Below are 18,275 nucleotides of genomic sequence, written 5' to 3'. Positions count from 1 at the left end.
AAATTGCTATGCATATAACTGACAATGAATTAATATCTAGGAAATATAAAATACTCCTATGTATCAACCCAAAAGACCAAAACCCACTAGAAAAATATACAAAAGACATGAATAGCTATTTACAGAAGAGATAACACAAAAGGCCAGTAAGTGTGAAAAGATGTTTAACATTAGGAAATTGACAAAAGTGAATTAATACTACAGTGGATTTCCATTTTATACCCACTAGATTTAAAGTCCAACAAGTGCAAGTGTCAGTGGGGACGTGAAACAACAGGAACTCTCATTTACTAGTAGTGAATGCTTATGTTGGTGATTTTGGAGAATAGTTTGGCATATTACATAGTAAAGTTGAAGATGAGCATACTCCTTAGTGTATCCTAGACCTAGTGAAACTCTCACAAATGTGTACCAGCAAATTGTCTGTAATAGAAAAAAAAAAAAAATGGGGAAAACCCAAATGTCTATCATCAGTGGAATGAATAAATATCATAGTTATATTCATACAGTAGAATACTATGCAACAATGAAATGAGTGATTTAAAGCTACAGGCATCAGTGTGGAAGCGTATACAAAACAAATTAAAGTTCATGCAGTATGATGACATTTATGTACAGTTTAAAAATAAGTAAAATGAATGAATGCATGGGACCTCCCTGGCAGTTAAGTGGTCCCACTGTAGGGGGCACAGGTTCTGGTTGGGGAACTAAGGTTCTGCATGCCACATGGTGTAGCAAAAAAAAAAAAAAAAAAAGAGAGAGAAAGAAAGAAAGAAAAAGAAAAAAAATGAATCAAGGCACTTCCCTAGCAGTTTAGTGGTTAAGACTGCACATTTCAGTGCAGGGAGCATGCATTCGATCCCTGGTTGGGGAAGTAATATCCTGCAAGCCGCGCCACACAGCCAAAAAAGAGAATCAATGCATTGTGTAGCGATAGGTACATGATAGAACAATAGAAGGAGTAAAATAGAATTTGGGATAATGGTTAACTCTGATTAGAAGGGAGGTGTGTACAATCAAGCATACATGGGAGCCATCAAAGACACTTGAAATGCTCTCTTTCTTAAGTTAGTGGTCATTACCTATGTTTTCATTTTTATTAATAATGTTTAAAATGTACACATGTTATATTCACTCTTGTGTATACGTCCTTAGAATAAATGCATCTCTCTTTTTTTAATGGTATAGTCTGTGGGCTAGTGCTGGTGGTTCTTTCCTAGTTCTGTAAGTAGATGAGAAAAATAAATACACTATTACGATTTTTCACTAAGTGAAATTCCTTCAGTGTAAAGGACCGTCTTTATTATGAGATTATAGTCTTCCTGCTGTATGATATTTAATATCCCTTTGTGAATTGATGAAGACTGTGAAGTATAGGTTTAAAAAAATATTATGTCTTATCAAGATGAGAACCCTGATAGCAGTGCTACCGTTTTGGGGGGAGATTTTACTGGTCCCCAAATTCAAACTCTGTGAACCATAGGTTTATGTCATTTGCCTATGTGAGGAGATTGTGGGTATAGGGTAAAAAGATAAGGAAATCCTTGTATTTTGGGTAGAGTAATGGACCATGAAGTTAGTTAGATATGTGGTTACAACTGTGGAATCAAAATAGCTTCTTCAGGACCTTGTTAGGCTCATCATTAGGAAATTTCTGGAGTGTGCCAGCCTATTTAATTTATATCCAACTCCAAAGCTTGCATAGAGTTGGATTGAGTCTCTGGTGGGTAAATAAAAAGATGTGAGCATTAGCACCAATATTTGAACATCAGCTAAGAGAGGGAATGGAGAGATCAGTATCCATTCTTGCCGTCCTAAAACAAGCAATATTGTCTTAGAACTTGGTTCCCATGCTTGGAGAGAAGAGCTGGAAGACTAGTTACTTGTGGAATACTAACATATTTAAATGGGTACAGTGGGGAGTGGGATTTTCTTTATCTGTTATGTTTTGAGAACTCAGTTGTATGGAAGGAAAGAGTGTAGTAGCTTTTTTCTAACATGATACTTGCACAGCTTTCTAGTGGAAGAATTTTTGAAACAGATTTTTTAAAAGTTTTTAATTAAGTCCCTGATTTACAAACTGTCCCTATGTGTGAAAGATGATCTAGTTGAGTGGTCTCTGTCCTATAGGCTCCCCTTTCTTCTTCACTATCATTAAGATTTTTCTCATTTTACCCCTTCCCACTGCAGACCCTATTGTAGCCTGGGATCATGTTTTTTATCCCCCATCTTTGAGTCTCGCCTTACCACAAAATGGTTTGATGCTGGCATCTGTGTTGGCAGGCTTAGGGAAAGCAGAAAGAGGAGACAGGGGGGAAAGTAAACACTACTCTCACGGCTGGATTCTAATCTTGACTCTATTGCTTGTTTACTGTGTGACTTTGAGCCTATGTGCCTCAGAGCTTGATTACCTGCAAAACCAGGATACTACTCCTTTTGTATGTCATATTGTTGTTCTTTGAATCTATTGAGAACATATGTGAAAACACTTTTGAAAGCTTATCACTATATAATTATTAGGTAGTATTATGATGGTTACATTCATAGGTACTCTTAGTACATTTTCAGTTACATTCTTGTGAACAGTCTTAGAAAGAAACCTAAGCACTTCATTTAACATTTACTTTGTGGAAATAGACTCTCCGAGTTTCAATCAACTTTTAATGAACATGTACTCACATATGTTGAAAGCTCAGTAAGAGCAGAAATTAGGGACTGTTATGTTCATAACTCTCTTGTGCTTAACATAATTCCTAACACAAAGTAGGTGCTTATTAAATTTTTATTGAATGAATGAATATCTAATATACAAATATAATTACAAAGAACTTTTCATCCAAAGGAAAGTACTGTCTTACACTTATTGCTGTGAATATGGATATATAGACAAGAATGCTATCCAGTCTAAAATTATACTAAGCCATCCTTTTAATTTTGTATGTGCATTTACACGTGCTGTTAAGTTGAGAACGTATTTAACGCTGAGAAGCTACAGTTATTTTCTGAGGTAATGTGGGATAATAAGATTGCTTTGTATAATTTTCAAGCCATATAATCATCAATGAAATTTTACTAATTACAGCTAAGAAATTAATTGTCATATTGGAGGATGGAAATTGACTGAGAACTTTATTGTTGTGTTTTATATTTTAAAGCAAAGGTCATTATCAACCATCTTAATTTATATGTTCTTTGAAAGGTTATTAATAGACTTTTTTGCTAACCCTGTGCTGCTTAAATAATAGTAAATAGCTATATTATTTTTTAAATTTCATGCTCTATAAGGAAACTTACTGCTGAATTTGTATAGTACCACCTTCAGATATTTAGTTTATTTTTTAGGGCAGTGGTTCTCTTCATGTTTAGACATAATACTTTCTTAAATTCTTATTGGTTGATTTTTGTTTTCAGTATTTTGATCTTTTTCCAACTCTTCTTGCTGCTTTAAGCATTTTAAAATCTCTTAAAGCCTAAGTTTATTATCTTGGGATTCAAGATAAAGTATATAGCTCTTACAATACTTTCATCATAATTTAAATCAATATATTTTATCATGAGTGTGCATATGGAACTTTATAGAGTTTAGATGGATTTTCCAACTACCAAATTAGATGATTCCAGAATATCAGCTATGTTTGCTTCATCTGTTTTTAAAATAAAGATGGTCTGGAATTTGTCCAGGGAACTCATTGGAGTTCTGTTATTACAGTGAGATGCCTTCTCCAGTCCTAATCTTTTGGCTCTATAGAAAGTAGTTGAAGCTGGGCATTTTCTTTGGGCATATAGCAGGAACATCTAAAGATCTTCTTATTATGGCCTTTTGTGGTTTTTTCCTCTACTCAAATGTCTGCCATTTTAATATGGAAAGAGTCCCTAGACCAAAGATAATATATGTAGTTGGTCTCTAGTGGCAAGGAGATATTAGTTCTTTTTAGTGTTAGGGAATTTCAAAAGGAATAATATCATTTATGTCAGTGTTTTCCTATTTTGACAGTGATCCATGTAAGAAATACATTTTATGTCACTACCCAAAACATAATGTGTGTTTATATAAAAAGTCTTAAACAAATGATTGATGAAACAACTCGCCTTTTAATATCAGAGTATGATGCACTCTAATATTTCCTATCTTGGCTTATTCTGTTTCATTTTTTTAAATGCTATTTGTGAGTCACTAAATTGATTTTCAACTTACCAATGAGTGGTAACTTGAATTTTGAGAAGCATGTTCAAAATAAGTAAGTTTATCCATAGGTCAAAATCTATTTCTAATATAAGTGTTTCACATGACTTTCAAAACCATTATGATGATCTTACAACATTCTTGTTTTGTAATTTTTCTTGTTTTCATACATAGATAATGTAGTATAAAATGAGAGAGATGATAAATTCAAATGTTAACCCAGATATGTTTGAAGAATGTTCAGCTTTGCTATAAGTTTTACAGTAGTTGAATCTAGCCAGCAAGGCACAGTAAATGTGATTATGCTGCAGGTCTTTAAAAAAAAATTATTTATTTATTTATTTTATTATTTTTTTTTTTTTTGGCTGCGTTTGGGTCCTTCGTTGCTGCATGGCTTTCTCTCTAGTTGTGGCGAGCGGGGGCTACTCTTTGCTGCGGTGCACGGGCTTCTCATTGTGGTGGCTTCTCTTGTTGAGGAGCACAGGCTCTGGGTGCGCAGACTTCAGTAGTTGCAGCATGCAGCCTCAGTAGTTTTGGCGTGTGGGCTTCAATAGTTGCAGTGCGTGGGCTCAGTAATTGTTGCTCACGGGCTTAATTGCTCTGTGGCATGTGGGATCTTCCCAGACTAGGGATCGAACCCATGTCCCCTGCATTGGCAGGCGGATTCTTAACCACTGTGCCACCAGGGAAGTCCTAAAGATTTTTTATTGAGTATAGTTGATTTGCAATGCTGTGTTAGTTTTGGTATAGTGCAGCAAAGTGATTCAGCTATACATATATATATATATAGGTTTGTATCTGCTAATCCCAAACTCCTAATTTATCCCTTCCCCACCCCCTTTCCCATTTGGTAACCATAAGTTTGTTTTCTATGTCTGTGAGTCTATTTCTGTTTTTGTAAATAAGTTCATTTGTGTCATATTCTTATAAGTGATATCATATGATTTTTGTCTTTCTTTGTCTGACTTACTTAGTATGTTAATCTCTAGGTCCATCCATGTTGCTGCAAATGGCATTATTTCATTCTTTTTTAGGGCTAAGTAGTGTTCCATTGTGTATATATACCACATCTTCTTTATCCATTCATCTGTCGATGGACATTTAGCTTGCTTCCATGTCTTGGCTATTGTAAATTGTGCTGCTATGAACATAGGAGTGTGTGTATCTTTTCAAATTAGCGTTTTCTCTGGATATATGCCTACAAGTGGGATTGCTGGATCATATGGCAATTCTCTTTTTAGTTTTTTAAGGAACCTCCATACTGTTTTCCATAGTGTCTGCACCAATTTACATTCTCAGCAACAGTGTAGGAGGGTTCTCTTTTCTCCACACCCTCTCCAGCATTTGTTATTTGTAGACTTTTTAATGATGGCCATTCTGGCCAGTGTGAGGTGATACCTCATTGTAGTTTTGATTTGCATTTCTTTAGTAATTAGCAATGTTGAGCATCTTTTCATGTGCCTATTGGCCATTTGTATGTCTTCTTTGCTCTTCTACCTATTTTTTTATTGGGTTTTTGTTGTTGTTGTTATTGAGTTCTATGAGCTGTTTGTATGTTTTGGAAATTAGGCCCTTGTCAGTCATAACGATTCCCAGGAAAAGATAAGCTGAATAGAGTCTCTGGGTTATAGTTTGGCTTTGATTTCTTTGAGAGTTTAACAGGAATCTCTTCTTTGGAAAGCACTGGGCAAGTGAGCCCTGGGATACATAGGGTTCATCATAGCTTGCAGTTCAGGTACTAGATACCTTACAGTAATATGGTCATGAAAGGTATTTTCTGCCTTTTAGTTCACCATGTCCTACCAAGAATAGGTAGAAAATAGAACATTTAAATTTAAAACTTTTGCTTTGTGAAAGAAAGTGACAAGAGAATGAGCTCACAAGCCAAAGACTGGGAGAAAATATTTGCAAAAGGCACACCTAGAAAGGACTTATCCAATGGTATACAATGAGTTCTAACAATAAGAAAACAACTCGATTAAAAAATGGGCCAAAGACCTTAACAGACTCCTCACCAGAGAAGATATACAGATAGCAAGTAAGCATATGAAAAGATGTTCCATGTCATATGTCATCAGGGAAGTACAAATTAAAACAACAAGATATAACCACTGCACACCTATTAGGATGGCCAAAATCTGGAACATTGACATCGTGAAATGCTGGCAAGGATGTGGAACAGCAGGAACTCTCGTTCATTGTTGGTGGAACTGCACAACGGTACAATCATTTCAGAGGACAGTTTGGAGGTTTCTTACAAAACTAAATCATATTCTTACCATATGGTCAAGCAGTCACACTGCTTGATATTTATCCAAAGGGGTTGAGAATTTATGTCCTCACAAAACCTACACAAAGATGTTTATAACAACTTTATTTTATAATTGCCAAAACTTGGAAGCAACCAAGTTTTGTCCTTCTGTAGGTGAAAGGATAAATAAACTGTGATGCATCCAGACAGTGGAATATTGTTTAGAGCTAAAAAGAAATGAGATATCGGGACTTCCCTGGTGGTCCAGTGGTTAAGAATCCAGCTTCCAATGCAGGGAACGTGGGTTTGATCCCTGGTGGGGGTACCAAGATCCCACATGCTGCAGGGCAACTGGGCTCTCGCAATGCAACTACTGAGCCTGCGCACCACAACTGGAGAGCCCATGTGCCACAACTGCTGAGCCCGCGCACTCTGGAGCCCGCATGCCACAACTAGAGAGAAACCTGCACGCACCGCAGCAAAGAGCCCGCACTCTACAACGAAAGATCCTGCGTGCGCAACTAAGACCTGACACAGCCAAAAATTAATAAATAAATTAACAAAAAAAATAAAGAAATGAGATATCAAGCCATAGAGGAACCTGAAATGCGTATTGCTAAGTGAAGGAAGCCGACCTGAAAAGGCTTCAGACTGTATGATACCAGTTACCTGACATTATGGTAGAGGCAGAATTATGGACACAGTAAAGATTAGTGGTTTCCAGGAGTTAGAGAGGAGGGAGGAATGAATAGTTGAAGCACAGAAGATTTTTAGGGCAGTGAAAATACTCCATTTTCACTGTTAGGAACCTGTTAGGAACCGGGCCGCAGAGCAGGAGGTGAGCGGCAGGCGAGCGAGCGAAGCCACATCTGCCGCTCCCCCTTGCTCGCGTTACCGCCTGAGCCATCCCCCCGCCCCCCGCCCCGGTCTGTGGAAAAATTGTCTTCCGCAAAACCGGTCCCTGGTACCAGAAAGGTTGGGTATTCTGTCCTAAAGTATGCTGTGGACTTTGGGTAATGACGATGTGTTAATACAGATTCATCAGTTGTAACAAATGTTCTACTCTGGTGTGGGAAATTTATAATGGCAGAGGCCATGCATGTGTGGAGGCAGGGGGTATATGGGAAATATCTGTACCTTCCTCTTAATGTTGCTGTGAATCTAAAACTGCTTTAAAAATAAAGTCTTTAAGAAAAAACAGTTCAACATATTTGGAGTATCCTCAGTTTATCCAGACATCAGGGGCTGAGAGAAAGAGAAAAAGCTTCATCAGCATACTGTCAAGACAAGCCAAGGTCAGAAAAGAATTTGGGCAAAGCTCACCCACAGAATTTGTCTTTTGGGTCAAAAAGAGATAGTAGGAGATGTTTGGTGATGACAGTTTTTTAAGTTCAGTATCCTGTTTCCTGTATTCCATGCATTCTTAATTTGCCATCACTTTTTGGTAGAGTATATGTATATATATATATATATATTTTTTTGCAGTACGCGGGCCTCTCACTGTTGTGGCCTCTCCCGTTGGCGGAGCACAGGCTCCGGACGCGCAGGCTCAGCAGCCATGGCTCACAGGCCCAGCCTCTCCGTGGCATGTGGGATCTTCCCAGACCGGGGCACGAATTTATTTACTTTATTTTTGGCTGCGTTGGGTCTTTATTGCTGCACGGGCTTTCTCTAGTTGCGGCGAGCAGGGGCTACTCTTCATTGCAGTGCGCGGGCTTCTCATTGCGGTGGCTTCTCTTGTTGCGGAGCACGGGCTCTAGGAGCATGGGCTTCAGCAGTTGTGGCTCTCGGGCCCTAGAGCACAGGCTCAGTAGTTGTGGCGCATGGGCTTAGTTGCTCTGCAGCATGTGGGATCTTCCTGGACCAGGGCTCGAACCCGTGTATGCTGCATTGGCAGGCGGATTCTTAACCACTACGCCACCAGGAAAACCCTAGAGCATATATTTTTGTATAACCTTTCTCAAGGAAGTTCCTTAGAGGGAAGTAAGGAAGGCCTGTGGAAAATAATATAGGTGAATATTTTCTCAATTCTCCCAAGTATATGGTACATGATTAGAGCCATTATAGATGCATGGGAGAAAAAAGTTAATTCATTCTGAAGAGTGGATGTTTTAGTGCATTAGGCCTATTTCTATTGTAGAACCCCAGGTGAGAATGGCTACTCTAGTAAATTCTTTAAAAACATTCATGGAAATTAAATTTTTAAGACCTTGCATATCTAAAAATATCTTTATTTTATCCTAGTATGTAATTGATAATTTGACTGGGTATGGAATACTAAATTAGAAGGCATTTCCTTCTAATTTTGAAGGCCTTGCCTGTATTTTTGTCTTGATTTCAGTATTGTTGATGTCAGTAACTTGTCTGATTCCTGATCTTGGTGCTGTAAATTATATGCACAAGGATTCTTCGCCATGAGTAGGATTAGTTCTCAGTTTTTACCACTGCTGGTTTGTGGTTAAGCTTTCCTGAATCTGCAGGACAGTGACTACAAGTTCCTTTCATTCTCTCCACTGTCAAACTTATGTTGTTGATGTATCTTCTCCTGGATACATGCTTGTGGGATACATACCCATACCTGCTTATATTTTCTAAAAAATACTCGTTTCCTGTCATTTTTATCAAGTTTTAGGAGGGAATACATTAGGTCAGTATCTCTTTTAACCTGGAACCGTTCTTGATTTTACATGTATATTATCCAATTTGATCCTTATAACAATCCTGTAATATAGCGAATATTATTAGCATTTTATAGATGAGGAAACAGAGACCCAGAGAAATTAAGTCAATTGCTCAAATGCATCCAGCTAGGATAGAGCTAGGATTTGGACCCAGGCAGTTTTAATTTAAAATCCTGTTTAACCATTATACTATAAATGCCTTTTTTGATGTTATATTCTTCGTGTCTTGAGAGCCAAGTACCATTGCATGAATTAATTATAATTATTTTTCTTTTGCCTGTATTAAATGGTAATCTATGTTTCATGGCATGGAGAAAAGAGAAAAAAAACAACCCAAAAAACAAACATACAATGTTATAGTTGTAGGTATCAACCATAAACTGTTTTTACTACTAACTGATTTTGAAATACCTTTGTCAAAGAAATAATATGTTATGTATATATTGTTTGTTTATTTTTAAGTGTCCTTTCTTGTGAAGAGAAACAGTCTGAGACTATATGGGATGCTGTTGTATATGAGTGGAGAACCAGCCTTGAAGTGTATGCATAGTAAGGAAGGAAACAGATCTTATACTAAGGTCTATAAAATGAACCACTAAATCAGTTGTAATTGAGTTGTTGTTGTCTAGCTAAGGAGGTGTATTTCCAGGTTGAAAGAACTGTGATCAGAAAAAGCAGTCTAGAGTATATAGAGAAAGTAATTGACTTAGAGTTTTTAATTTTAGTTAAGATGTAGAGTGAGGCAAATGGATTTTAATATAAGTAGGAAAGAATTCTCTGGAGTTTTAAAGATTAGGAATAAAGAGACGACATAGTGTATCATTTTGGCTATGGGTCTTTCCTGTTAGATTTAATGATGTGAGATCATACCAGTCACTTAGTTTTAACCTAGAAAAGAAAGATATTTCCATCTGTTACTGTGATAATAAAGTTACATTTTTTTAATAAGAGAGTTTTAAGTGGAAAATACTTGTTGGTAGATTATATATTTTGAAAAGTTTAAATGTAATGAAGAGGAACTACAGCAACTGTTTCAAAGAAACATATATTGGGGCATGCAGCATTATTAATGGTGTCCTTTTAATCTTTTCTGTTGATTGGTTTTCATTAACACTGTCTTAATGATGCATATATCCCTACTAGAGGTAAAACTTAAATGTTTGTTCTCTGCTTTAGCCGCTGGAATCCATCAGAACCGAGCGTGAAAGAATATCTTTCCTTATGAATTCTTAATCATGGCTGAAGCAAGCAGTAGATTAGATATAAATCTAGAAGCTTCAGGAAGGATAAACAGTGTTATGTGTATATCCATTTTTAAAGTAAGCAAAAACTGGAAAGGAAAGAATTGGAAGAGGTGGGAAGTGTGGCCGATACTATAAAAATGTAATGGATATGAGAAGAGGATTGCATTTTTTGGGAAAAGAGAAACTGATCTTATTACTTCAGCCTGAATCTCTAAGTATTGATCTTGCTTTGTTTTCCTAAAGCAGCAACTCAACCCAGGGCATTACTGGTTTGATAAAAAGGTGAAACGGTGGAATAGCCTTTCTTGTTTATCAGTTCATTTTTTAAAAAAACCCCAGCAGCATGACTTAGTGCCTTTTCTGTCAGTCTCCTTCTCTATCTGTTTATTGCTGATTTGACAGTCTCTGGTCCTTCTCCTTTGCTGTTAAATGTGTGTGTCCTTTGTTTGTGCTGGTGGGTTTTGCTATATTTGGATGTGAGAGAAAAGCCTGTCATTGCCATATTCGTCTAAGTAGGCTTCTGGGTGAGCATATACATTAAATAGACTTTCTAAGCCATGAGGGAAGAGAGCTCACAACAACGTAGATTTTCTTCCTGTACTGTGGTTTCGCCTGTTTTATTTCCTCCACGAATTGATGGCCGAAAGCTGGTCCGGAATGCTTCATTTGGAGGATACAATGAACTTTCTCCTTCGTTGCCAGGTTTGTTTGTTTAATCTTGCATTCTTTTCTTAATTTCTTATAGATTTTTTATTAAAATAAACTGGATGTTTTAACATCTTAAAACTGCTTTTGTTTAAACAAAACAATTCTATAGTGAAAGGTTAGATTTTAGTAACTGCTGCTATATGGCTTGGCTTTTCCATATTTTCTTTTACAGTCTCTTTAAGCTTGAACTTGAAAACTAATGATTCAGTGAAGTATGAATCTTGAGTGCTGATAGCATAAATTTTTGCTTTAATTATTGAAATAAATATTATAACCCTTTGATAAAAATAAAGCCCTTTCTAGACTTCAGATAAAATTCTATAGATAAACCAATTGCAAATGAAACCCACATATTTAATATTGATACTTGTTAGACTATTTCAAGCAAAATAGTAACTATGTGAAAATTGATGTTTAGTTTAAACTTTAATAGCTTAAGTCCTGACTAACGTGAAGTTTTCTACCTAAATATAATTTTGGAAATGCCTTACTTTGTGTTGTTAGATGTGTTTGGGTATCATAAGTTTTTGCTTAAAAAATGTTATTTTTCTGATAGTATTTATTAAATGAAATTTGGCATTGACAGCTATGATTCGGACATTAAACACTTGGTCAATGAGATGTAGATGTAAGCTGATCTTTTATTGCTTGAAAAAGATTTATTGTAGCAAATATTTGGTTATAGATTTTAAAATATAAATAGTCTCTGTTTTGTTTTCAAAATATTAAGCTGCTACATAATCATATCTACTCTTTTAAGGTTGTATTTTTCTTTTAAAATAAAAATATTCTTTTAATACTCATGGTAAAGAAGTATTGACTGAAACTGGTGCTTGTTTTGTTTTTTTGTTTTTGTTGTTGTTGTTTTGCGGTACGCGGGCCTCTCACTGCTGTGGCCTCTCCCGTTGCGGAGCACAGGCTCTGGACGCGCAGGCCCAGCGGCCATGGCTCATGAGCCCAGCCGCTCCGCAGCACGTGGGATCTTCCCGGACCTGGGCACGAACCCGCGTCTCCTGCATCGGCAGGCGGACTCGCAACCACTGCGCCCTAATTGTTTATATATTTTTCTGACACACATTTTGTGAAATTCGAATTATATTTTCATTTTTCACACTAACCTTTATTCTTAGCTTTTGTGAATATTCATGCCGCTAGGCAGTATATGCATTCTTTTGAGATGATGAAACAACTTGTAGAAAGTGTTACTTGGGCAATTAAGTAAATTATTGTAAATTCACTGATTTCATTTTCTTTTCTAACAGGGTTTCCGAAAAGAATTGGAAACCATAGTCCTGAACTGTTGCCTAAGTAGCATAAGCTTTAAACAACATTCATAGTCCGTAATTTAGTCTTCTTAGTGTAGCATGATTACTATCATGCTTCTTTCTTAATGTTCTCAAAATGGTGTAAATTTTACTATTTGTCTATGTTCACAAGTGGCTCTGAAAATGCAACACACAGAAATGTTTTTAATGTTGTTAAATACTGTACTTATTTGCTTTTACAGTGTGACTTAGTTCCATTTCTGTATTTGTCTTTGTCTTCTTGATTTTCTTTTTTTAAGCCAGCAAGCTTGCTAGCACATGTTTGCTGACCTTCATGCCATGAGTCTACTTAATATAAAGAATAATCAGGTTACCTTACTAAACAATAGAAAACTTCCCTGTTTAGAAATTTGGTTTTTACTTCACTAGGTAATTGAAGACAGAATTGTCAGTTTCTATTCTCAAAGAAAATATTGAAGGTCATTCTAGATAGATTTGTTTGAATGGAAAAGTAAATGGTTGGCTTTGTTTTCTAATTCTTGAAATAGAGAAAATCATATTCATAGGGATGCTTCCATATTCCTCTTAATACAACCAGCAGTTTTATTACAACCAGCCATGATAAAAAGCTTTTTAAAATATGTTTTATTTTATCAGCTAAGAAGTAGAATTAGGTACTTCAAAGAAGTGGCTTTTTATGTATTTCTTTTAAGTTAAAAGTAAAAAATATATTTTTTTCTGGGACATTTTATTGATTTATCTGACATCATTAGAGAAAGAGAGGTTCTACATTAGTGATATTTAAAGATAACTTTGTTTTACCACTTTGACCACAACCCTTTTATCATTTTAGTTTTCCTTAGGAAAATCTACCTCCCCCTTTTTTTTTGTTACTTCTACCTTAAGGAATAATATTGGTATGACCTTTTTCTTTATGATGAGTTATAAAATAGAAATGGTACCCTTTGTCCATGTGCCTAGAAATTGGAATAAATAAACTTTGAACAAAGATGTTTATAGACACTCTGTGTAAGCTTTAGTACATAGATAGATCTGTTTAGTATGTTTTGACTTCTCGGAGATTTTTTTCTTATACAATTTCTTGATTCTTGGCTGTATTCAGTATAGTTTATGTAGCAATTCTATATTTTGTAAATACTTATTCAATCTACATTTGTAGATATGTGTATATAATCTCATTTTAACAAGATTAAAGCAGCATAAAACTTGCTGTATTATATCTAAACATTAATGAACCAAATTTTACTGAAGTATATAAAAAGCTTTTACCTTATCAATGCTGATAACACTTGTATTCTGTTAACAAATTAGAATTAGGGGCAGAGTGCTAATTTATTCAGGAATCATAGTCCATTGAATTAGTAAGAGAAAGTAAACTCTGTTTACTACTACATTATTGGAAAATATCTTCATGACCACAGATTTAGGGGAGACTTTCTTAAGACCAAAAAGCACTAACCGTTAAAAGAATGAAATTGCTAAATTTGACAACCTTAAAATCAAGAGCTATTCATCAAGGAGACCGTGCATAGAATTAAAAGACAAGCTGTAGAATGGGGAGATATTTGTAATAAATATAACTGGCAAAGAACCAATAATTGGAAAACATTAAGAATTCCTATATAAATTAAGAAAAAGGTAGACAATGAGGTTTTTTAATGTAGATAGACAATGAGTTGTTTTTTTTTTTAATGTGTAAAAGATCTGGGCTCTTCACAAAGAGAAAATTAAAATGGTAATTAACATGAAATAGTGCTCAATATCATTAGTAATCAGGGACACACAAACTAAAATCTCATTGATTTACCATTGATACACACACCCAACAGATTGGCAAAGATATTAAAAATCTGTCAATATTGATGTGTTACCGTGGATATGGAGAAAGGAGAACTCACACACAGTGCTAGTGGAAAAATAAGCAAATTGGTAAACAATATGGTATTCTTAAAAGTTGAAGACCCACATATACTCTGACCTAGGAGTTCTGCTTCTAGGTTTAAACCCTAGAGATATTCATGGATATATATGTCTACTGGGATACATTTCCAAGAATATTCGTATCACCAGTGTTTGTAAGAGGGACAAACTAGAAACAGCCCAAACAATGGATGGATAAATAGTGATATAGTCATGCAGTAGGATTCTAATCAGCAATGACAATGAATGAAATACCTGCTGTGACATGCTGGTAAATAATAATTGCAAAAGTCAAGGTAGTTACCTTTGAGGGAAAGAATAGATAGATTGTGATCAAGCATGGCATGGGGCAGGTGGGGAGTAGTTCTTATGGGATGTTGACAATTCTGTATTTCTTGATTTGGGTGGCGGTTATGCAAATAATCACTGTATACATTAAATTATGCCTTTACATTTTATGCATTTTTCTGAAGGTGTGCTATATTTCACCTATTTTTAAAAGCCACTACAAGTAAAAGTAGAGTCCATTTTTATTAATTTTTGGATCAGTTTATCAAACTTTGTATTTGAAAGGATGAATAAGAATTAAACCCTTCTTTTAAGGAACTCACAGTCAAGTATGTGACATGAACATGAAAACAAATAATTGAAGTACATTGTGGTAAATATGGTAGTACAAATGTACCAAGTGCTGTGTCTCAGAGGACACGGCTAACTCTATGCCTACACAATCTAAGCAAGGCTCCCAGAAGACGTTGGCCTTGGATCTTGAGACACACCCTGGCATTCTAGAAACAGCATGAATTTTAAAGTTAGACCTAAGTTTGAATTAGCTCTGATACTTTCACTTATTGACATTTGTCAAGTTACTTAATTCCTGTGAGCCTCAATTTTTTCGGTTATATAGAATATTCCTAATATTTAGCGGGGGGCATTGTTTTAAAGATTAGAAGTAGTAAATCAAGAGCTATTCATCAAGGAGACTGTGCATAGAATTAAAAGACAAGCCGTAGTCACAAGTGTTGGGCTTCCCTGGTGGCACAGTGGCTGAGAGTCCGCCTGCCGATGCAGGGGACACGGGTTCGGCCCCGGTCCGGGAGGATCCCACATGCCGCAGAGCGGCTGGGCCCGTGAGCCATGGCCACTGAGCCTGCGGCGTCCTGAGCCGGTGCTCCGCAGCAGGAGAGGCCACAACAGTGAGAGGCCTGTGTACCGCAAAAACAAAAACAACAACAACAAAAAATCACAAGTGTTCCTACAAGTGGATATTGGTTGCTTTATTGTTGTTTTCATAAATATTATTATGTTAATTATCCCCATAATTATCATCATTGTTGATGAATGAATCAGAATTAGCCCAGAGCAGGATATGTTAAAGGGATATAGATTAAGTAAGAAAGGATGTCATAGCAGGAGAGGTCTAATAAACTAGAAGAATAGGGAAGGATATCTGAATTTAAAAAATTTTTTTATTGAGGCATAACTTACACATAGTTAAGTGTACAACTTTTTGAATTTTTAGTTATGTATCGATATGTGTAACCATTTCCCAGTTCCCCAGAAGACCCTCTCATGCCCACCCCAGTCAGTTCCTCCTACAACAAAGATAAACCACTGTTCCAGCCTCTAGCACCATAGATTAGGTTTGCTAGTTCCTGATCTTTATATAAATGGAATCATATGGTATATGATATGTGCTTTTTTTTTTTGATGGGGAAAGGTGGCTTTTTCTACTCATTATTCTGTTTGTTGTTTTGTGTATTGGTAATTGGTTCTTTTTCATTGCTGTGTATCATTTCATTGTGTGAATATAATGTATTCATTTATTCTACTATTAATAGTCATTTGAGTTGGCTCCAGATTTTGCTATTATGAATAAAACTGCTGTGAACATTTTTGTACCTGTCTTTTAACGAACATGGACACACTCATCTCTGTTGGGTATAGCTAGGATCAGAAGTGTTCTGTCTTAGAATATGCGTACTTTCAGCTTTAGGAGATACTGTCAAATAGTTTTCCAAAGTGACTATGCTATTTGTAGTCCCACCAGCAGTGAATAGAGTTCCGGTTGCTCTATATTCTAACCTAACCTGGATTTGGATGGTCTTAGTCCTTTTGATCTTAGCCATTTGCGTGGGGATATAGGTTTCTATCTCATGGTAGCGGTGAGGAGGATAGTAGGAAGAAAATTTAATACCTAATATCGCTAATAAGCAAACTTGGTAAAAAGTCATGATCTGAAACTGTTCTGCATTATTGACAATGGTCAATAATGTATTGTAGGCTTCAGGATTTTATCTATAATATCACATTTTTAGGAAATAAAGGAGTAATTTTTAAGTAATTTAAAATCCCTATACATGGAAAACAAAAGTCTAAGAATTATTTTGGCTGAGCCCTTTTTGGCTTCTAACAAATATAATACTTTCGCTGACATTTTAAGATGATTATTTTTCATGTTTTTAGGAAGCCACCTTTATCCAGTCTAAAGAAAGAGTCCTTCATGTGTTGCTTTTTGCTTTGCCTACCTTGGAATTACCCTTGAAAACTTAGTGTACAGTATGGCAATATTTTCTGTTTAAGGCTTTTGAACACTTTTATGTGGTCATTGCACTTTAAGCTACTCATCTGCTTATTTGCACTTAGCTGAAACTCAAAGTATTGGACCAGACTTAGCCTTTTGCTTTATCCGCTGTAATTTTAAATAACTTGGAAGTCATCAGGGCCAGCTTTTAAAATAATGATTTGATTTGCTAGTTTGAGGTATAGAAAATCTTTTAAAATGGGATTCATTTATTGGTCTGACATAATATACAACCTATGTTTATGAGTGCCCTTTTTTTTGTTTTTCTTGTTTAGTTTCATCTTGCTTTCGTATGTGTCCTTTTCCAACATTTGAAACTTTTTGCAAGACATATTTGCATGTTCAAAAAAAGTCTGTTCAGATTTGTAACTTCCACTTTGTTTTAATTTACTGTTCTGTTTTTAAAATAATATGTGAATGTATACACAGTGAAGTGGGCATTTTTCTTAGTCTAATAAATGGATTGACCTAGATTGAGCTGAAACCAAAACCAAACTAGAGAAATTTAAGTAAAATTCAGTTCTTAGGAGAATAAAGAAAAACATCATCTTTTTTCCATTCATAATATATACTTTTAGAAAGTCTTTGTTCTCTTGTACATCTATTTACAAGATCATTGAAATAATTTGTGTTAATTCATTAGAATTAAGAATTACTTATTACAAAATGTTTATTACTCTGAATAAATATTTTAGAATTTTTAAACTGAATTATGTAAGTTTGGTTTGCTTTACGCTAAAGTTTCAAATCCTGGTAAGTTTTCCTTTAAAATTCCATGTTAGATTTATGAAACAGGTTTCTTTTTTTCCCTCCTTGGTTTTAGGATTGCCTGATCTTTCTGCTTACCAGAGATGAAAAAAAAAAAAGAAAAAGATTCCTTCTTCATATTACAAAAAAAAAATAAAATCAGCAAAATCTCTGAATTAAGAAAATGGAATGGATTTGTTTTAGCTAATATAAATCAAATACAGAATAAATGGTCTCATTGATATGCTAGAAATGATTTTTAAATGCTTCAGGCACTGATACTGACAACTTTATAAATGCTGCTTTATGAATGATTATATTTCTATATAGGCTTTTATTGGACTCAGAACAAATAGTTGTAGGGAAGAGTTAATATTACTTGTCCTCAAAAGTAGAAAGAACTTCATTAAAATGAGTACTGCCCCTCTTATGCCTGCCACACAAATCTCAGCATTAACGTTTCTCTAATTGTACTCTTACAACATTAACTTGTTAATTGCTTTTGATAGTGCTATATTAATGTGTTACATGGTAGGAAAGATGTGTGCATATATCCCAATGCACTCATGTTTTAGATTTATCCTTTTAGAATTTATATAACAATAGTCAGTGACAATGATAATATTAAGGGTCAATGTTAATTGAATACATACTGTCTGCAACTACTATGC

At 35.4% G+C, this 18,275-nt stretch overlaps 1 protein-coding gene across 4 annotated transcripts in view; it reads left to right on the top strand.

Moving 5' to 3' along the window:
• Positions 1 to 18,275, top strand: part of OSBPL8 (oxysterol binding protein like 8) — a 186,082-nt gene that overhangs the window by 105,570 nt on the left and 62,237 nt on the right. The gene's annotated exons all lie outside the window — the stretch shown is intronic.

The sequence above is a fragment of the Leucopleurus acutus genome, assembly GCF_964270905.1.
Source record: "Leucopleurus acutus genome assembly, chromosome: 11".
NCBI classification, from domain to species: domain Eukaryota; kingdom Metazoa; phylum Chordata; class Mammalia; order Artiodactyla; family Delphinidae; genus Leucopleurus; species Leucopleurus acutus.
The sequence above is the reverse complement of the archived record's forward strand: the minus strand, read 5'-3'. Positions and strand labels throughout refer to the sequence as shown.